The sequence below is a fragment of the Rhinopithecus roxellana genome, chromosome 8, assembly GCF_007565055.1.
Source record: "Rhinopithecus roxellana isolate Shanxi Qingling chromosome 8, ASM756505v1, whole genome shotgun sequence".
In the NCBI taxonomy this organism is placed as follows: Eukaryota; Metazoa; Chordata; class Mammalia; order Primates; family Cercopithecidae; genus Rhinopithecus; species Rhinopithecus roxellana.
In genome coordinates, this window is record NC_044556.1 from 125,685,892 (window position 1) to 125,708,782 (window position 22,891).

Genomic DNA, 22,891 nt, shown 5'->3' on the forward strand with positions numbered 1-22,891 from the left:
GCATGTAAGGAGTGACAGCCAAGCACTCCAAGGGCATGAAGAAGCCACAGATCAACACTGGACTGAAAGGAAGATCCTTTCTCCCTGCCTATTCCTTGATGGCTCCAGAGAAAGAAGCCAGGTTCTCAGAAGGGGACTGCCTAAGCAATGCCAAGGGAACCCTCCTGACTGTATGACCTTGCTGTTTGACCCTGTTGTCTACTTAACAGTCCATATGGAGTAAAACAAAATTGTGAATCTTTTTAGGAGGTCCACATTGCCTAAAACTTTGGATCCATGAGATCTTTGTTTAAAACCCCAAATTTATCCATAATAATTATCATGGACCCGTTTTCCCAATAGTAAGGAGGAATAATTGTCCAATAATGCTGACAGGCCAAGTACCAAGTTAACACAGACAAATGACCAGGAGATTTGATGAGATGAAGTTCACTGGAGACCTTGACAAGAGCAGTCTCTTTGGAGTAGTGAGGATGGAAGCCTGCTTGGGAGAAGAGAGACTGGAAGTGAGAATTGGAAACAGTGATATTTCCAGTAAGTTTTGCTAGAGATGGGAGCTGAGAAATAGGGTGGAAACTAGAAGGACAGTCGAGTCAAGAGAGGCTTTCACTTTCTCAAGGTAGGAGATATCAGAACACATTTCTATGCTTACAGGAAAACAAAGTAGTAAGAGAGAAATTGAGGATTCAAGTGGTGATAATTGCAGGAACAGAGGTTTAGGAAGCATGAGAGGGTGTGGTCTAGGGCACTTGGGGAGGGTTGGCCTTGGCAAGAAGCAGGGCCATGGCACCCATGAATAAAAAGGGAAGGCCAAGAGGATGGGCACAGGGACAACAAGAGATGTGGAGTAGTGGCAGGGAGATGAGGGACTGCCTGTCTATAAAATACAAGGTAAGGTCATCATCTGAGAGAAGATTAAAAAGGGAGGGCAGCCATCCCTTGAGAAAGGAGAAATAAAATTGCGGAGGCAGGAAAGGTAACTTACTAGGAAAATATAGTGAGATTGCCAGACTATTTCTAGTATTCATTTGGGAATTATGGTCATTATTGTTAAGTGACAACAGTCAGCACAACTATCTATTTTTCTCTGGCAATGTATAGTTGTTCAGACATAAGTGTGGATAGACCAGAAATTGGGTTTAACCAGGTTGGAGTTTTGCCAGATGAGTACAAGAAAAGAAGTCCAGAGAGGTTTCTGCAGGAGATCAGTGGTAACAGTGGATAGTAGACTCTAAGCCTGGTAAGGTGAGGCCAGGGTGAGGCTATGGATGGCTAAAAAGAGGCAAGGTCAGAGGCTGCAACTGTGTAATTGCTGGAGTTGGAATACTAGAGCCAGAAGGAAAAAACAAGCTGTCAGGAGGCCTGAAGTCAAGACTTTGGAGACAGTACAGTTAATGACACTGTCAAGTCAAGGATATGGTCAGCAAGTGGGTAAGCCCTCTGATGCCAACACCAAAGTTTGAGGGTCCTAATCTCTGCTCTTCTGACCCTGTGCACCATCTGTCCTTACAGGTGATGAGGGAGGTGGTTTCCTAGCAGGCATGATTTAAGGAACTCTGCTGAAGCCCCATCACCCAAATTCTCACTACAGAAGCCTGTAACTGGTTTCTAACATTCTGCCATTAAAGCTTCCTTTGGTTCTTGCCTTCTGCTTTCCATAAGTGCTACCACTAACCTATTAATTCATTATCAATCATTTATACATAGGTGTGATTTAGTGGCTCAGGGCCTTTCAAGTAGGACAGAGGCTGGCTGCAATCAGATTTTAATAGGCTATAGGGCATGGCCTTTGAAGAAGCAACTGAATATGGGATCCTACACAGGGGAAAGGAGGTAGGGAAATCAATATTTGTTGAGTACCTACTATGTGTTATGCTCTTTCCAAGAGCTTTGCATAGGTGATATTTGAGATTCCATTGTTTCCTCCTACTCAAGGAACAGAATAAGTAAGAGAGAAATGCCTGTTATTTACCCAGGCTCCCGAGCTAATGAGTGATGAAGCCTTGGAGAAGTGTTTGGATCAGAGGGAAAGGCATTCAAGAGGAGAAATGCAAGAACCTGAGACACATCTTGGTGAACCTCACAACCCTAGTGTTCCAGTTCCTTTCCTGAGGTCCTCATATCCTATGTGTGGCTATTTTTTATTCTCCTTAGCAGGTTGTTCCTTGAGGAGTTTTTCCTTCCTTCCGTTTTTTTTTTTTTAACAATAATTTAAATTTTTATTAGGTGCTCAGCCACAGTATAAATACCCACATTTGAATTGCTGACACATAAATCAATAGGGAAGCATTTTCCTGGAGTGGAGCCCCTGGCATGGGAGCCTCCCAACCACATCCTCTTTCCAGAAGAGAAGGGATTTAGTAAGCAGAATGGACAATTTTCTTAAATAAGCCACAGTTAGAGCAAACAGAATGAGCATTCAAGTTTCTGGTCTAAGGCCTCTCTTTCTCTCTCTCTCTCTGTCCTCCTTTCAAGACAGGGTCTTGCTCTGTCTCCAGGCCAGAGTGCAGTGGTGAGATCATAGCTCACTGCACCGTCAAACTCCTGGCCTCAAGCAATCCCCTGCCTCAACCTCCCAAAGCACTGGGATTACAGGCATAAGCCACCATGCCTAGTCTTTTCCTTCCTCCCTCCCTCCCTTCCTGTTCTTTCATTCATTTATTTCTGTATCTCTCATTCTCACTAAACAATCTTGCTTTTAATCTCTATATTACCAATCTGAGTGGTGTCATTTTTATGAAACTATCTAGAATGAATGAATCACTGTGGGTGGCTGGGAACTGGCCTTAAGTTGTTAAAACGAGAACAGCACGGCATCCCCCAGCATTCTACCAAAGATGAGGAATCTGGCAGCTATGTGGGTCCCATCTCCTCATCCCAAGTCCTTCCATCACTCTTGGACTTGGAGATCTTGCAGTAAAAGGTGTGACTAACATAAAAGAGCATCTCCATCGTGAATAAAATTGAGCTAAGTTGCTCCTGTAATTCTCTGATGAAAGAGGCAACAAACTTGCATCCTACAATGTAGCTTAAGATCTCATGCCTAAGGTACTCTGAGCAGTTGGTAATTCTCTCCATTAGTATCCTGAAGGGAAAACGAAATTCCAATCTCCTTTTTCAGTATCATCTCACCATTCTCACTACCACGTGCACCAAGGCCCAGTGCTTCTCTGTTTCAACCACATCACATTTCTTGGTTACCTTCCAATATGCCTTTTCTAGGACTCTGAGCTTTTGCATATGCTGTTCTTTCTACTTGGAGTGCCCCTTGTGGGTTGGCAAAGCCCTACGCACCCTTAGTATGCAACCCACCTGTCATCTCCTTCGTGGAACTTAATAAGATACCCTGAGCAGAATGAGTCACCCTTCCCTCTCCTACTTGACACAGCTGGTTCCTAGACATTAGCACAATGCTAGGAAGTTATCTTTGTGACTCCCCCTCTACTCCAACCAGATTGGAAGATCCTCAAAGACAGGGAGCCATCTGTCACTGAACTTCACCTTTAGTGAAGCCACGGTTTTCAGCCTTTAATGAAATGACTGGCACAGAGAAGATCTTTAATAACAGCTTGTTGAAATAGAGAACACTGGATGAAAACCCATTTGTTCATTCACTCAACCAATATTTACTGAACGCCAACAGAATTCCAGGCTGGGAATGCAACTGTGAGTAAGACAGATAATGTCTTTATTCTCATCAGGTTTATATTCTGTTGAGAGGGAACGGACAATAAGGAAGAAATAACAAACATATATACTATGTTGGCTGGTGATAAATGTGATAAACAAAAATAAAGTGGGAGAGTGGTGACAAGGAGAGTTATTTTACATAAGAGTACTATAGTGGGCTTCTCTGTGGAGCTAACATTTGAGGCTACTGACCTGCTGCACACACAGGCTTTGTCTTCTGTGGTTAGCGGAGGAATGAGGTGGAAGATGCTTCCTTTGCAGTGGCCATGCTCAGTGATTCAGGCTCCCAAGATGTCTGTCTGGGAGCAGAAAGCCAACGATATTTGACTTAAAGGAAGCTTGTCCTCTATAGCATTCAGCACTGAGTTACTAAGGAAGCTACCTCAGAACACATTGTAGAAATAAGAGGACTTGAAAGACCTGGTACCAAAGTCTCTAAAGGACACCCCAGGCCCTGCCCAGTATCCACAGAAATACTGCAGAGCCCACGGAGCTGGTTCTGTCTTCTGGCCATCGGAACAGTGGGTCTTTTTGACCTTTGTGATTTCAATGACCAGCCCAATTACAGGACAACAAAGGGAACCATAAATGTTTCAACTGACAGGTGTGGGTTAGTGTGGTTGCGATCTCAATTCTGTCACTTATTGCCCTGTGCTATCTTGGGCAAGTCACTGAAACTCTATAGCAATTCTCCCATGTATAAATTGGAAGTAATTAATAACAGTCATTTTGCTTACTTTCACCAATGGTTGTGCAGATCAAATATAGCATATGACTATGAAAAGTATAAAACACAAACAAAATGCAGGAAATTATTATTTCTACTGGGGGAATAAATATTTTCAGAGTACCGATTAAGTGCCCAAAGTCCTATATATGTTGCCTTATTCAATTTTCACAAAATTATGGACAGTAATTATTATTCCCATGTTAGAGACTAGAAAACGAAGGCTCAGAGAGGCTCAATGATTTCATTAAGGGGTGACGGCGGGCAGAGCCAAGATTCTGGTTCACGTTCACTGACTCCAGAACTCATGCTTACTCTGTGTCCTGCTGCCTGTGGGTAGTTGTTCCAAGCCTGGCATGGGTTCTCAGCCCTGAATCACCTTACCCAGAGCTGTGATGCGCCCCCCTGCCAACTGTCTCCGCTCAGCACCTGATGCAAGAACTAAACCCTAGCTTCTAACCCAGCCTACACTGGGGTTTTCAGGCCTGCCGGGACCCCAGTGCATCTCCTCTGGTATGATTCTGTCTCTTGGCATGGTTTGCTGCTGTGTCTGGCATGTTGTGAGTGGCTATAAAGTGCTGAACATCCCACCTGCTTCTTCTGCTGATACCCTGCTGTCATCTCCATCTCTGACTCCAGAGCAGGGATGTGCCTGGGCTGCCTTTGCATTGCCCCATACCCCCACCAGCACCCCCTACCTCCCCTTGAATCTTCTGGAGGCTCTGGCTACCATTAGTGCTCAATTTATGGCCTCACAGCTGAACAAGAAACCTCCACAGGAACAAATTGGGCTTGGCTGTATCTGCCATCCATATTCCTGCCCAGCTGGACCAATCATTTCAGAATCCATTTTAGGAATTTCATTTTTCTAAATGTGATCTAAAAGTGATGGCAGATCAGAGTTAAAAGAAGTGGCCCACAAGTGGATGAGTAGTTACAACTTTGGCCCAGATAATCTCCAAAGTGAATAAGCCATAAAGTGAATGAGGCTTTTGTGGATAGACAAGAATTGACACTACCTTGTGAGACTGGATGAAGGAAAACCCATTTAAGAAAATTCACTTACTTTGGACCTGTATTCTTTTCTCATCTCGTGAGAGTTAGATGCGGCCTTGTTTAAAAAACAGAATGACTCCCCAAGGAAGAGGGGTATGACTGGCAGAACCAAGCCCCACAGAGAAATAGTGACTGTTCTGGTCTTACTTTCAACCTGACCTTTGTAGTTCAGACCAAGCTTGTAAGGACTGTAATTGTCCAGCTCCTTGTGCCACTCTCTGGCAATGGGGAACCTGGAAGGTTTCTGCGTGATGCTCAGAGGCAGCATAGTCATTAAGTGCACAGAATCCCTGGGTTCAAATTCTGGCTCTGCCGTTTGTCACATGTCTTCAGGCAGGTTTTGTAAACTTTGTGTCTTGGTTTCCCCACTTGTAAAATGGGGGTAACAATAGCACCTCATTCCAAAAGAGATTGTTGAGATCAGTTAGTTTCTATACATGAAATACTTAGATCATTGCCTGAAAATAGTTTTTGTCATGTAGACATTAGCAATTATTTTGCTACTGAAAATAGAGGTGGAGCTATGTGGGGACCCAGCTGGTGATTTCTGAACCAGAAGATCCTAAACATCCCCAAATCAGAGCTCAGGTAACCATTTGCCACAGTTCCTCCTTCATCACTGGCAGGCCCTGGTCAGGCCAGTTGCTGAGCCTGGCTCTGGAGTGAGATGTAAAATGTTAGAAGTAAAAATGCAATTTTTCCTCTCTTGTAGGCTTTTGCCACTGGAAAATAATCTCTTTAGCAATATTTGACCTTAAGAACTTAAAATGAAAAGGTTAAAACATTTCAAATAGTGGGAGCTGGGTCCCTTCCCAGATTTCCCACTGTCACAGAGTTAGTGAATGTCAGGTGTGGTTGCCAGAGGCCCACAGGACCCCTCCTCCCCACAAGAAATAGTGAAAACAGTGGAACAGGGTGAGTGCAGAGAGAAAGACAGGTCTCTGCCCTTCTCACTCTCTCCTGGGCCTTCAGTCACAAAGAAGGATGCTGCTTGGGAGGGCTCTGTTGGGTCAGAGTGAAGACATGGCGGGAGAAGTTACCCCAGGCCCTCTCGGGACTTTCGTCCCTTTCCCTCCCAGTCTCCAAGAATGGCTGCCTGTGTTTCTCATTCTCACTAAATTAAGCTGATAAAACACAAATGAAAAAAGGGGTAGGGGTAGAGGGGAGGGCATGGTACACTCTTGCCTTGCATTTTAATAACTCAGGCATGGTGCCTCAGACCATTTTTAATGAGAGATTGACTGATAGTGGTCTCCTCCCCACACCCCACTTGGAACAGATCAGGGTGCAGATCAACAGCATGCTTTCCTCCCTTCAAGAACATCTCACCTGGCCCCGCTCCTGGATGAAGGGTGGTCCACAATGAAATTCAAGCCCTTGGCATGATTTGCTGACCTCTCAAGGGTCCAGTATGGAAGGGTATCCCTAGTTAGCCAAGACACACTTCCCAGGGAAACCAGCCCCAGTGGGTTACACTGCTGCTTCTTTCCTTGTGAGGGAGTCAGTAATGAGGACATAGCCAGGCCCCACCAAGGACAACTTCATGGAGATAAGAGCTATCTTATTTAGTCAGCCAACCTTCCCTTGAGCTCAGAGGCCTTGTAGCCAGGAAGAGCTGGTGACAGCATGAGAAGGGAAGAGGGCTCAAGGCCACTGCCTGTCTCAAGAATGCAATGTCTCATTCCTGCAGCCAACCTCAGGCCAAATAGGGCCTCCTCCACTCCATGGGGAGAAGATATGTCAATATATGTTGACATATATGAGGGCAACCTTGTGCCCCTGATCTCCAGCCTTGAAATACACACTTCCTGTCTGGAATTCCCACAAAGTGAGTACTCTATTAATTGAAGAATCTCTATGTGCTAAGGGCTGTTATACGTCTTTTTGTAGAAAATGACATCTCATTTAAGAGACACAGCAATTCTGAGAGGTAGGAGCTATTTACCCTATTTCATGGGTGAGGAAACTGGGCTCAGAGAAGTCAATGGATTTCCCCACAGTTAGTTTCCCCACAGTTACACAGCTAGTAAGTGGCAGAGCCAAGATTCAAACTCTTGTTGGTCAGAGTTTCATTGAGTGTTTCTGCCTGGTGAGCATGGGCAGCAGGGGATGCAAGGTCAGTGGAGACACTTAGACGGTGGAACTGGTCAGGTGGGCTTTGCAGTCACATCCCATCTGGAGGTCTGAGGAGCAGAAACCTGGCAGCTTCCAAGGTAGATGAAAAGCCTACCTGCCTCAAATTGTTTTATTTAAAGCCAGGCTCCTGACTGTTTGAAGCAGCTTGGTTTTGGCAGTGCCTTTCCCTTTTTGTCTTTCTTCTTCCTGTTTTTAAACAGCCCTCGCAGGAAAGGGGAGCGCATCGTTGCTGGGCGCCTCACTTGCAGATGCTCAAAAGACCTCTGTCCCTCCCATCCCATGGCTGGCTCCAGAGCAAGGCAGCTGGGCTATGTGTGAGCGAGTGGGCACACGTGCTCACAGACAGCTCTCATTTGCAGAAAGGCAGAAAGCCCTGCATTGATCTGCACCTGAAGTATACATACAGATGAAGTCTTTTGCTTTTATAGTGAGTTTCACTGGCATTAAACTTCATTTATATCTCTATAAATATATACAGCTTTGAATGGGAGGCTTTATGGCTTGCTTTACAAGTTCCACCTCTCTGTGGCACAGACTGGGTCACCGTGAGGAGACAGTCCCTTTATAGGTGGCTCTGGCCTCTGCCCTTTTCAACATAGCCACTTGCGGGGCTCTCATCTGATGTTCAGGGCCCTGTCCATCTGCCCAGCTGGCCATCTCTCCTCCCAGCACCTGGACAGACATGAGCTCTCCAGCCCTGGCGCTGCCCTCTCCTCTGTCTGCCTGTGCCCTGTCACCCCTGGCTCACAGCTGACCAGTGTGAGGAGGGAGAGAGGGCACTGTGACTGTCAGCTGATCTCTCCACACCTGTCCCTGGGCCCAGGCACCACAGCTGACCTTGGTATTGACAAATTCACAGGGAACATCAGGAGGTACTTACACAGGACAAGCTGGCAAAATCTGGTTTATTATGGTGTATGTTTGACAGAAATCCATTTAGATAAACAGACTATCCACACAAATGCCAGTGCTCAGTGGCTACAGGCCTTACAATACTTCATGAAGCAGGCAGCAGCTTCTCTCCCGATGCACTTGTGGAGATAAATTCAAAGTAATCTATATAAACTCAAACCTTTGAAATTGCACATCGTCAAAAAATTCAAACAATTACTCTAGCCCAGCCAGGAGGTGGCTGTTAGATGTTCTTCTTATGGAAAACATAATTATAAAGGAAGGAAAAATGTTTCATAAATAAAATCCATAATGGCAGAAGAACCTGGAGGGAGGGGAAGGTAGAAAAAAGGAAACTCAAATGTTCATGGTGTCTGGCTGACTGCAGAATAGGGCTCAGAAACCCTCCTTAAGGCTCAAATTAATTTCAGTCTAGTACAATTTCAATGTAATTAATTGGGAAGAAGCACCTTTCAGGTATTTAAAAATATCAGATTGGCTCTTGGTGCTAAAAGAGTAGGAGAAAAAATAGCCAACATATGCTTCTAAAATCAAGGTGATGTAAAACAAGGGCCAACCTAACCCATTAGCACTTGAGGAGCATATAAAATCCAGGTCAGCCCAGATAATTGCTACCTTGTTGAAATACCAAGTACCCTGAGCTACACCCAGTCCCCAGGCCATATTAAATAGCAGGTGGCACAATCTGGGCTAGAGGACATGTTCCATGCCAGACACTGTACCAGGGACTTTGTACTCATGACCTATTTAATTCTCATAAAAGCAACTTAAAGAAGATGTGATTATCTCTATAGGCTTTTGGGGATGAGGGAAGGAGGGGACGCTTAGGAATTCGAAGTTCAGTTTCCTGTTAATAACTCCCAGGTCTTGCTTCTTGATGCCTTTACCCCATGGGCTCTGTGTACATGTGGCCCAGAGCAGGGGAGGGATGACTAAGATACAATCAGCAGAGAGAGTGGAAGAACTTAGGCTCTGAGCAGGTGCAGTGGCTTATAATCCCAGCACTTTGGGAGGGAGGCCAAGGTGGGAGGATCACTTAAAGCCAGGAATTCAAGACCAGCCTGGGCAATATATAAAGATCCCCATCTCTACAAAAAAAAAAAAAAAATCAAAAAATTAGCTGGGCATGTAGGTGCATGCCTGTAGTCCCAGCTCCTCAGGGGGCTGAGGTGGGACGATGGCTTGAGTCCAGGAGGTGGAGGCTACAGTGAGCCATGATCACACCACTGCACTCCAGCCTGGGTGACAGAGGGAGATCCTGTCTCAAAAACAAAACAAAACAAAAACAAAAATAACAACAACAACACCAACAAAGTAGGCTCTGTTCCAAACAGATTTGATCGAAAACCAGCCCTGCCACCTACTAGCTGTGTGGCCTTGGGCATGGACGTTAGCATCTCTGAACCCCTCAAGAGCTTGGTTTTATAAAATGTGAAGGCTTTATAAAAACTTTCTGATTTTCTATTGGTTCTGTTCAACCCAGAAGAAAGTCATTTAGATCACTATGCCTCAGTTTTCTCACCTATAAAATGGTGACAATAGTATATATCATAAAGTTTTACTCACTAAATAATGTAAAGTATTTAAGATGTTCATTAATAGTAAAGACAGAAAACATTTATTAAGGGCATTCTCTGTGCCAAACACTTGGCCAAAATTTATAGTAAGCACCCAGTAAGTGTTGGCTAGCCTTATCATTAAGCCATAGAAAGACTCAAGCTGCCAGGGCTCAGGAATGTGAATTTTTAGGTGGACTAGGGTCAAAGACCAAATTCCAGCCCAGAGATGTTGCTCATGTTAGCCATCCTGGGTTGATAATGTCCTAGGACCAATGTTCCAGGCTTCCCCCTTTGTCTTTCCTCATACCATGTGGTTTGAGGAGGACACATCCAGATTTAAGTAATCACAACTTCCTCCTGGGTCCTGGTAATAAACCTTTATTGAGTCATTTATAGCCAGAGCATGAGACGTTATTATAGAAGCCAAGTTGGGGTTCCCTTGACAGTACCCTGCTTTAGGATAGGGGTCCCTAGGAGACCAGGCTGGAACCCTTCAATAAACTGTAATAGGTCTGTTGGATCATTTGTCCCTGACCCCAGAACTCCTTCCCCCATTTTGAAGTCTCACCTTGTAATACATAACCCAGAGACATGCACCCCAAGGGCGAGGGCTGCACTTCTTCCTGCCTGCTAGTACCTCTCTGGGATAAGATTGGGGCACTTGAGCAGGGAGAATAGATGACAGTTTAGCCTCCATGCTCACTTAAACTTTGGCTGTTGTACTGATTAGCAATGAGAATCTGAATATAGAAGATAAATCCAATTCATTCATGTGTACCAGCCCCATGTATCCTCCTCCATTTGCCTCCAAGAAGTCACCTGCTTGAACTTCATAGCGAAAGGGAACAATTTTAACTCATGGGAATGTCATAAAAAGAAAGTTTCCTTTTCTTACTTCATTGGAGAGTAAAGCAGAGGCAATTGGCAAGAATTAAAGGAGGGGAATAGGAAACAGTGCAAGCATCCATTGATGGATGGATGAATAAACAAAATGTGGTACATACATACAGTGGAATATTATTCAGTCATAAAAAGGAAGGAAGTTCTGATACATGCTATAACATGGATGGACCTTGAGGACATTATGCTAAATAAAATGAACTGGCTACAAAAGGACAAATATTGTATGATTTCACTTACATGTAGTACCTAGGATAGTCAGGTTCATAGAGATAGGAAGTAGAAGTTGCCAAGGGCTGGGGAGGAGGAAATGGAGAATTAGCATTTAATGTGTACAGAGTTTCCATTTGGAAAAATGAGAAAGTTCTGAAAATGGATGATGGTGATGATGGTTACATACAACGCAAATGTACTTAGTGTCACTGAACTATATTTTTAAAAAGGAGAGAAAGAGAAAAAAAAAAGATTGCTTGAATTCCCTTTGCCAACTGGCATATTATTAGCTTGATGTGTTCAAAATTTACCAATACAGTTGTAACTCAAAGTCGTGTTTCCAAGGCAAAAATACAGTGGTTCTTACATGTGATTGGAAATAGTTTTTGAACAACCCCATTCCAATTCCACCTTCCCCACTGGACTGTCTCTTAAGAAGATGAAACTCTAGTCAGGTAGGAAATCTCATCTTTATTAGCATAGCCCATAATCAAAATGAGGCAAAAGTGTATCTCTGCACTTCTGCCAAATCATCTACTGGAAATGGCTTGTGGACATCATTCAACTTTGTATTTCCATATTAGGGAGTCCTCACTTTGGCTGTCTTCTAACTTTCTATGACATGGTGGTTTAGCAACCAACACTTTACTCTGTGGGATCCCAGCTGGCAGAGATGATTCCGGAGCCTTCTCCTAAAAGAGCTGGCTGGATGCATTGAGTGCATTCTCAAAGGCAGGTGACCCCAGAAAGGGGCAAAACCCTGGAAGAAGGTGCTATAGTAAGGTCTCCAAATAGAGGGAGGCAGAGGACATGAGCACCTTCTGAACATGTAAATAGGTCTGTGACCTACCTGGACACATTTTAAGCTCTACTAAAGATTCTAATTTACTGATTAATCTGCCAGAAACTCTGCTTTTCTTGTGGAAGACCCTGTGTACAAATGGTGCACAAAATTCCCCATCTTTATCCAGTGACCCTTAAATGAGGGACAGAGTAGAAGAGAATTGGACAGGCAACGTGTCCAAACTGGTTATATATGTTTGTACATGTGTGCTGATACCACACATGTACACACACACAAACACACATTCACCAAAGTTACCTTCTGATAACTCCATTAGTTCTTGATGGTAAAATGCAAAAGAGTAATACCTTACCCAGCCCTCAACCCAGGGATGGGAGCAGGGTGAATGGAGACATCCCTGGATAGAGCTATGTTGGTACATGGGTTTCTGTAAGTGGCTTCTGGTTCTAAATTTACTCTTAAATAAAGAGAAACAGCACCCTCCTCCACCATGACCTTTGTGGATAGGGATGAATTTCATGGCATAAGCTCTATCACAATGAACTCTCTTCTTTCTTTCTTTACTAAGCTCACATAGATACTCTTTCCTCAGCTCACTCTCCTGGAGCCCAGATGGGGAGATTCATGAGCAGCCACCAACTTGGAATATCGAATTCTAAGTTTTTAATAAAAATTTCAAAATCATCTCTATGAACTCCATCAAATAACTCAGGTCAGCTCTGAGGCAGTTGCCTGCAGGAGCTTCTACAGTTTCTATTCACATTTGATTGTTGGTTTCTATAAACACGCTTGAAATGACCACTTGGCTTTCTAACACCATGACCTTAAGGCTGGGGTGCAGAATGTACCCCTCCCACATCTTTGCTACTTACCCAGTAACAATAGCCTCAGAACTCTGAGGTGTTCTCTTGAAAGTCTAGGGTTTACATACCACATCTATTAAGTAATACATTCAGCAATACATTTCCACTGCAAAATGTAGCAGCGTAAGCTATGTTGATAGAAGTCAGAAAGTGATGGGGTTGGGAGAGGGAAAAATTGGAAAGAAGCACAGAGAACTTTTGTGCATCTTTTTTGGGGTACTCAAGTGTACACAATTGTCAAAACTTAATCTGAATACTTAAGATCAGCGCATTTTATTATATACAAATTACACATCATTTTTTTCAACAACAAAAAAAGTAACAGTGGCCCTTTCCAGGTAAAAGATGGCAACCTATGGCCATGGAAAATAGGGCAGAGCAGCTGACCTCCTCCTTCCATCTTTCCCCACCACTCCTCATCTCCCCAGTCCTGGGGGGCAGCCCAGCAGTCTCCCCTGCACAGTGAAGTGGGGTTGGGCATGAGAACTTAGTGACTTTGTCTCCAGATTGCTGGCCAGATGTGACAGCCAAGAATGCTGCAGAAGTGGTATTATATGTAAAGTGAGTTTGCATCCAGTTTCCCACTCCTCTTCTAGTGGTTCTATACGTGGTCAGAGCCCAGTCCTCTCCTGCTCCTTAGTCATCCTTGCCACATTCAGAGCCACAAAGGACTCAGTGAAGGTGGTCCCAGAAAATGTTCATAGAGAGAACAGTCACCCAACACCCAAAGCCAAGACATCTATAGCAACATGCCCCAGATAGGGTGGCTTCAGCTGGGATCTCTGGGGCACAGTGATGTGGCAATTAGGTGCATGACATCAGTTCAGCCTAGATGCCACCAGCCCAGGGTTGTCTCTTTGCAGTAAGCCCAGAGACCTCTTTACCTGACTCTTGGCCATCTTATTAGCTGAGAAGTAAAGGCCAGCAGCACCTTGAGACTTCTGATTGATTCTCATTCTTCACCAGAGAGAGGCCATTGCTCCACACTGAGTTCCCTAAAAGGCTGTGGCTGCAAGTCTATCCATTGGGGAGCAATTCATTCCTTCTCTCCTGCACATGAGCATTACTGCGTTTCCTAGGTGAGGGAATATTAGCAGGTTAGAAGTTCTATTTCTGCTTTTGCTATCCTCTGGCCTCCCACTTTAAGCATCTGTCTCTCCATTTATAAAATGGGTCCAATAATGTCACTGAGCACTTTTTTTTTCAGAGAATTTAAGGGCATTAATAAGATAACGACCACTAAGTATGGTGACTTCAGTAATAAATGGTGGCTTTGGACAGGGTCCACTGCAAGGGCATAATTTTAAAAAAATCCTTACAGATGTGTCATGCAGAAATCCATCCACTCACTTGTTCAAACTGGAAGATTTCAAGGACAGGAGGGTTTGGAGTGTCAAAATATTGAATGAGTCAGTGTTGGTTTCTGATGCTCTGCATTTATCTATTTCAGTCTTTCTTCCTTACCCTTACAACCTCTGACTTCACTCTCTTCCTGGATGCATTCTACTTCCTGCCATTCTAGGGAGATGGTAAGATTTCTGGATCCAATGGCAAGCATAGTAAAAAAGAAAAGTGGTGCCATTTCACTTAGAACTATGTCTCTCACCCAGAAGGCTCCCAGCCAGAGGTGGAGAGTGTTTTTTTCATCTTGGAGAAGGGGCCCATGGTGCTGAATTAAAAATAAGACAAAGAATCACCATTCTAGGGTTCATTTGGGGTTGGAAAGAGTGAAACCACCCCACCCTGCGTATGTATCTCCCCTGTCTCAACACACTTGAAGAAAGTGACCAGAATCATAAATAGTTAGGGGTCGAATCAAGGGAAAACTTGCTCCTACAACAAGCCACATCTCTTTCAAGTTCCCAGTAGGATGCTGGCTCCACGGAGACTTGAATGATTGAAGGAAATCCTCAACACCACTTGTTGAATGACTCAATCAGGTAGGCGTGGCCAGGACTGAATGGGGCAGGGACAGGCATATACTGTCTCCAAGACAATACCAAAGCAGATGCAGGAAATTGACTGAACATACTTCAGAGAGGCAGAAAGCAGGCGAGATAGAATAATACCTTGCAAAAAGTAGTAGCAGTGAAGAATTAAGTAATAATGAGTTACTGTTTGCAGAGCCTCTCAGTGCTGAAGGAGAACAGAGTACCTCTTGAAGCCCTCCTGAGTCTGGGACAAGTCTAAGTTTGTTTCTGCTTGCCCTAGACATATAGAGACAAACTTTTCTTCTTAGTTGTTTTTCACTACCAGATGCCCCAGAAAACAGGGCAGAACAGATTTTGTCCTCTTTCCAACCACCCATAGCCAAGGATGACAGAAAAGTGGAGAGTACCTCCTGCCTCCTTGCAAATGTAATATAACCCACATCAGCCAATCTCCGCAAAGCTCAAGACACTAGCACTTTCCTACAACCATGAAGTCAGAAGGGACCTCAGCCCCCCAAAGCCGCCCCAGCCTAAGCTTCACCTGTTGCACCTGCCCACTTGCCATGGGTTCACACCAGGAGAGAAAGTAAAAGGTCAGGTTGGTCTCTCTCCACAGCAAGAGCCCAGAGAATCCTAGGAAACTGACATTTTACAAACCACCTCTTCAAAGCTCTTTCAGAGGTGCATAACTTTTAACTCTACCTCCACTCCCAACCCCCCAGGCTTCCTTTGCAACTCTTTCCCACCATGGATGGCTTGTCGGGAGAGAGTTAAAGAAGGTGCTCGACTAATTCCCCAAACCCTCTCGCTTATCTACAGACAAAAAGAACAGCCCTACATGGAGACACGCAGAAACCACCGGCAATTTAGCTCAGACCTCACCTGTCTTATGCAACAGTACACACACACATACACACACACACCCGCAAGGCCAGAGTCCACATCCCCTTTTAATTCGGTAAACATAGTTTTGCGCCTTTCTTTTCTCTACGCAGTACCCGACTCTACTGGCAGCAGAGAAATAGATGTAACCTTAGTGCCAAATGCCTTGCAGGAACACACAGACACACAGGAACCAAAATGCATCTCATAGCTCTCCTTGGTGCTGAAATCACGTTAACGAGAAAATCAAAGGAGCGAGTGCTCCGGACTTACCCAGGCTGGGGGTGGGCGGCCGGGGAGCGAGAGGAGCTTCCTGGGAAGAAAATTCTTGTCTGCTCAGGTTGGAGCCAGCTGATGCACTCACCTAGAGAGCCCACCTCTCTCCCTTCTCTTCCGTTCCTCCTTTTCTGGGAGGAAGAGATAAGGCTTCACGAAAGAAATGAAACCCAAGCTGTCAGGGCTACGGGTGGAAGGAGAATGAGGAGGTAACCAAAATAAGATCAAAAAGTCAGGTGGCTTCACTCCACTAGTGGTAATTCCTTGGGTCAGAGAGGACCCCCTTCTCTCACTCTCCCTGGGTCTGCCCCTGTCTCCTCTGCGTGTTGAGCCAACAGCCTTAGCACAGTCGGTTCCTGCCTCTGACGTGAAAGAGAAGAGGAAGCCTGGGACTGCTTTGCTCTCTCTCTCGCTCTCTCTCTCTCTCTCTCACGCGCTCTCTCTTTTCCCCTCTTGCTGAAATTTCAGCAGCATGATTTTTTTTTAAGCCTCCGTTTTTTCCATCCCCCTACAAGCAGCCCCCTAGTGGACAGAAAAGAAAAGCATCCTAAATCCTCTTAAACAGTCCAGATTCAGGCTCAGGAATACTCCCCGCACCCAACTCTTGGGGCTGCCTCTGCATAGCCAGGGTCCTGAAGAAGATAGAGGATTCCCTCTGACCAACCCAGATAGGAAGAGAAAGGGGGAGGATGGAAGCTTTTGCAGATCCTTTGCCCATGATTGTAGGAGAAATCCAGGGTGGAATGGGATGGGCGAGTGGTTGGGATATGGGATAGAATGTTTTGAAATAAGGTGAGTCGTGGGGTTCTCAAGTGGTTTGAGGTCCTCGCTCAGCAGAAGAAACCCTCCAAAAAGTCAGGGTCTGCAGCCAAGTGAAGTATGCCTATACGTAGTGCGACCTAGGCCTGGGAATGCCTAAAGAGGCAGAGAATACAGGGAGCTGGCCCTTCATCCAACTCCACAATATAGCTTTTTTTAAAGCTAGCAAGAAAACTATCTGAAAAGATATGGCCTGAGATCATCTCAGAGGTAGAGACAGAAGTGACCTTGATGCACATTTATGGAGAAACTTGGCAGAGAAGGAACATCAAGGGGTCACTGCTCATAGGCTCATAAGGGATATCTAACATTTGCTTTTAAATGTACAGGCACACAGCCTCCCGGAAAGAGTCCTAACACTTACATCTAAAAACCTGAGTCCTAGTTTCAGTCTGCCACTTGCTTACTGGACATTTTGCTTCTCTATGGCTCAATTTTACTGTTTGTAAAATGTGGATAATGCTGCCCCCTCCCTACTGAATGGAATGCTGAGGGATTGGAATGACATAGAGACATAGAACCTCAGGATCGGCAGGGAGTTTAAAGGTAATCTTATCCAAACACTCTTCTTATATTTGATTCACCCCTGGCAAATAACAATAGCTAACATTTATAGAGTATTGATAACAGGTGCTAGGCACTGTTATAAGCCCTTACATGTATTAGCTCATTTAAGCCATACAATAACTCTATAATGCAGAGGCTATTATTGCTATTCTATAGACTAAGAAACTGAGTCACAGAGGAATGAAATAACTTTCCCAAGATCACACAGCTAGTGAATGTCAGGGATGGGGATGGAACCTGAGCCATCTGACCCTGGAGCTTCCTCTTTGAATTACCATGTACTATAAATATACACTTCAGAAGTGACATTTGAAGTAAATAGAAGATAGCACCATAGTTATCATTGCTTTTATTTATGACAAAGTGCGTAGATTGTTATAATAAATTTATATGTGGCCGAGTTTTTAAAATATTTACCATTGGGGTGCCAAACAAACTGTGGAAATTGCTATTACTGATGAGAATCTCCTAAGAAAATTAATTCTTTTGGTGATTTGAGTAGTTTCACATGTACAAAACTGGCTTTAAATCTTATGAAATTGGAAACTATTGGGTTTTAACATCAGTTCAGAAGACACATCACTCAATTTCTGTACCAAAAGCAAATTATTGCCCAGTGCCTAACACAGTGCAAGAATGGAGCAAGCAATTTGAAGAGCTGAAATGTTGCAATGCATTCAGGTAATAAGCACTTAGTGAGAAATTGACATTTTCTTCAGAATTTCAGAATTATGAATTCCTTAGCTGAGGTGGCTTACTTTTTCTGACTTTTTTGTTGTTGTTGGATCAAAAGTGGATTAAGTAGGACAAAGATGGTATGTGACAATTAACAAATCATGGTCCCTGTCCTCAACGGAGGTAACAGTTCCTCAAAGAGGGAAAGAAAGAGCAAGAAACAAATGATTGCAATTCAAGGACTAAGTGCCAAGACCTTGGGCAGTGAGCACATGGAAAAGACAACTGCCCTGGTCTTTGAGGGCTGGGGGAATTCCTAAGGCATGTAGCATCTAAGTTGAGGCCTGAAGAATCAGAAGCCTTACCAGCAAAAAGTGGGTGAGAGAATTAAGCTGAAGGCATGGCCTGTGCAAACTCGTGGAGGAGGGAAAGAGCACAGTATGAAACTTTCAAAGTAAGTACTACCCTTCCACTGACAAATGGGGAATCTGAGGCTCATAAAAGTTAAGTGGCTTGCTCAAGTTCAGGCATCTAATAAGTATAGAACCCAAATCAAATGCACATCTATTTGACTCTAAAGTCATCCCCTTTGTGAAGCACAATAATGTCTTCTCTCATCACTTAGAAGTGCCCACACCATTTAATAGAGTGTTTCAGTAACATAGACGTTAACATAACCGAGTGAGGATGTAGCATCTACCAGGAAGCTGGAAGTATGATCTGTTACTATTAGATGAGAAACCCATAAAAAGGCACTAGTCAGTTCAAAAAAGGGGGAATTTAGGACGGCAGGATTTTTTTCTGGTGAATGTACAATTATTAAATGTATTGGGAAGTAGGAATATTTCAGAAGTACAGAGACATTAGAGACTTGCATTTGAAATGGAGATGAATGTAGAAAGGGCTAAAAGAAAGTTTCAGATTAAGTGCTCTGGGAGCCCAGAGGAAGGAAAAGTCCTTTTTCCTAGGAGGGGTGATGGGAGACTTCACCTGTTAAGTGGCCATTCATCTGGACCCTAAAGAATGTAGGTTCAGGAGACTGCTCCATTGCACCTAGACATTTTATAAATAGAAAACATGAGATCTGAGTTGTCTTAATGAATAGTGAGACACTGATTAGAGAGAGAGTAGAAGATCATTGTAGACAGAAAGATGTGAAGCTTTGGAATATGGATGGGTTTGGGATGAGTGGAGGAGAAGTGAGATTGATGGATGAATTTGATTTTGGATATGTCAGGCTTTGGGAGAGTGAGACTATATACTATAATAGAGCTGTCCTGGCAGTGGCTGGAGCATGTTTCTGGAGCTCAGATTAGAGACCTGGATTGGTGATTTAGATCTGGAGCCCATTTACGTGGACATGATAGTTGCTGGATGGAGACCACCAATAGGAGAGAAAACAAAGAAGACTGAGGGCAGAATCTCAACCCTATTTCCTTGATCTCTGGATTAAGTTTTATATTTCTTCTTTAGTCCTTGTGGCTGAAGTGCTTGATATCCAGAAAACAGCCTGAAAATACTTACTGATTGGCTCATAACAATAACCAAATATGTAGTTGAAGATGATATTGGGACTGAGATCAGTTACTTGTTCTTTGGATCAGTTACTAGTTCCTTGGCTTCTGATCTACTTCTAATGTCAAGACCCCTCAGTCACCATTCCTCTTTGGAAGCTGGTAATCACTGGCCCCTGGGTTTTTTTTTTTTTTTTTTTTTTTTTTTTTTTTTTTTTTTATGGAGTCTCACTCATTCTGTCACCCAGGCTGCAGTGCAGTGGCACAATCTCGGCTCACGGCAACCTCTGCCTCCCAGGTTCAAGTTATTATTTTCCTGCCTCAGCCTCCCAACTAGCTGAGATTATAGCCATGCACCACCACCCCAAGCTAATTTCGATATTTTTAGTAGAGATGGAGTTTCGCCATTTTGGCCAGGCCAGACTTGAACTCCTGACCTCAGGTGATCCACCTGCCTCAGCCTCCCAAAGTGCTGGGATTACAGGCATGAGCCACGTGCCCAACCAGCCCATGAATTTTTGTTTTCTACCTAGCACTCCAGCCCCTAAGCTCTCCTCCGCCAAACTGAGCATCTCCTTAGGCACCCAGCTGTCTCCAGAGAATCAGGAGCCACTACGTGGTGAACTACCATGGTGGAATTTCACAAGGAAAATCCATACCATGCCCAGCATTCCAGAAAGCTCTTGAATCAACCCTTCCACTACTTGAAGTCTGTACATAGGAACTCAGGAAGTACAACTGTGGCTTTTTGACAGAAAAGTGAAAGAAACCTGGGATCCAACTTTGAGGTACGGCAGGTACAGAATAGCCAAGGGAGCTCTCAATTCCTAGGCTAACCTAGGCCCCCATCTTGCCACTGTTTCCATGAGCATAGAAAGAGAGGAAGTTTGGCATAGACACCAGATAAGACATGTGATGACATTAGGGCTCTGGCCAAGAAGGCGAAAAAGGAGCAGTGGACACTATCTAGATGATTGATCAAGACCCCAAAGCCTGTCTTATCCAGGTAATGCTTTGGGAGCAAGTCTTCCTATTTCTCACTTATCCTTCCTACACAATTTCAGACCTTGCAAGCCTGTGTTCACCTGGCCACAGCTATGTAGGATTTTAAATTATTGCCCTTTCATCCTATGAGGATACAAGCTTCTTGGGGGCCAGAACAAGGTTTTCATTTAGGAAACATCTAGCACTGTGGGGCTTGGTCCATTCCCACTCCTGGACAGAACCTGGGAGAGGGAGCGTGCTGGAAAAGAGAGATGGAGAGAGGGAGGGAGAGATGGAGCCAGGGGAGGGGGGAAGAGAGAGAGAGAAAGACAGAGGGAGAGAGAAAGAAAGAGAGAGAGAGATGGGCTTCCAACTAGGTCTGCTAGGTTAAGAGAGAAAATGGAATGGATAGACTAAAGGTTCTTACAGGTGGAGACACCATTTGGGGGGCAATTTTCTTTTTTCTTTCTTACTCCAAATACTTTCCCCATAGCAAAGGTGAGAAGACTGGGTACCTCATATGGTTTTTACACATGACTCTACCCACCACTGGAAAGAAGAGCCCTGCTATGAGCTGCCAACTGTGTGCCTCCACATCTCCTTACAAGAGCATTCACCACCACATTCTGTAGGTAGTGGGCTCAGGAGTGTTAGGCACAGAGACCTAGGAAATAAATGGCTTCCCTAAAGCAATGAAGCAGCTCAGCCCTGCCAGAGAACCCCAGCACTGGGGGAGTACAAAAGTGTACAGTGTCCCAGAGTTTCCCATGGAGCCCTGCATGCACTCCCATGCACAGCACCTGACCATGTGTGGACTAGGGAAGCCTCTGCAATGACTGGGAACTCCTGCTTTCCCAGCACCTACCATACAGATAATCAGGAGTCACATGTTCACACCATCCTAAGGAAGCTGCCTGGGGAACTTCCAGACATTTAAAATAGGGGTCTAGGCACAATGTGATACCCCCTAGGCCCATGGAGAGAGTGAAGAGCAGAGAGCAGACGTTGCCAACAGTAGTCAGACTTGCCTAATGGGCACTTCCTAAAAGCAGCCTAACTCAGGAAGGACAGCCACTTGTTAGGACATTGTGGGGGCATTCAAGCATTAGGTGGGTGGTTTTAGTAAATGACTTGTTTACTCCCTTCCAACTGAGATAATGTGGGGTTGTGCTGGACTAATGGCTAAGAGGTTTACTAAGAAAGGACTATTGCAAGACTTGGGGCTTCTTTTCTGGGAAGTGGAGGAGGAACTTCTTAAAAATGGCAATGAATAAGCTGCTAAGTACTGGGTTAATTTTTTTAAAAGACAAAAATAAAAAGATGACCATGAGGATAGTGTAGTTCAAATGGTTACCCTCACAAGGAGCTAGAAAAGGCCCTGTATCCCTAAAGCCAGTGCTGAGCTGGGTTCTGTCCCAGCCTGACTCAGCAGGACTTGGTGACCTCATTGCACAATAGGGATGATGTCTGGGAAAAGTTCCGGAGAGCCAGCTGCTTGCCACAGAGACAGGAAGGTTGGAGTCACAGGCAGGCAGTGGCTGGGGAGGGAGCATGAGAAAGTGGCCACAATAAGCAATGATGAGCAAAAGGAACCTGGGTGGCCGGGGCATGCACTTGCCTGAGCTGGAAAAGAAGGTGGATGGTTGTACAGCTCCAAGCTCTGCCAGCCCAGGAAGAGCCAGGATCTTCCTACTATGTTAGTGAAATAGGTGGGAAGGGACCCTACCCCTGTCCCAAATCTCTCTCCTACCCTGGTGCCACAAGATAGTAAACACCATTATGGTAAACTGTGACAGCTATCACTTTGTCTGCTGAATCTCTCTCCCCAACCCATTTTTCTAGAATCGGAGCCTGCCCATCCCCCACCCCAGGCACTAACTGGACCATTTGACCTAGGCCTGGCCAACAGAAGTTCTCCATTTCTCTAGACAAAGTGATAGGTTCAGTGCACATGTTCCAAGCAGGTCCAATCAGAATCTTTCTCAGAAATTAGGAAAGAGAAGCACTGTTTCTAATGGGCTTCCCAAGTAGGGACCATGTAAGCCCAGAGTTGACCATGGTCATCTTTCCTAGCTTTATGATGGAATCCTATCCACAGCAACAAATAATAACATCGATACCGAGCAGGAAATAGGGCCAAATACAGAAAGAAATGGAGCCCAGACAATGTTGTTTGAGCTCCTAGATCCACCCATCCCTGAACTCCTAGGTAGGGGAGCCAATGAATGCTCCTTTGACTTAAGCTAATTTGTGTTGGGCTTTTGTCAAGCTGGCTTACCTTTTAAGTCTTTGAAAGTCCCTGGAAAAATTCAAATTCCCATTAGGTGTATGCCTTCAGCCAGGTGAGAAACACCTAAATGGGAACCCAAGAACCAATAGTTG

The 22,891-nt window shown here is 44.6% G+C and overlaps 1 protein-coding gene across 1 annotated transcript in view; it reads right to left on the minus strand.

Annotated features, from left to right (window-relative positions):
* The window catches only part of TNR (tenascin R), a 419,993-nt gene extending 403,515 nt beyond the window's left edge, over positions 1–16,478 (minus strand). The window contains exon 1 of the mRNA XM_010367389.2: positions 15,948–16,478. The gene's annotated coding sequence lies outside the window, so the exon portion shown is untranslated. The remainder of the gene's footprint in view (positions 1–15,947) is intronic.
* Positions 16,479–22,891: the final 6,413 nt, after the last annotated feature.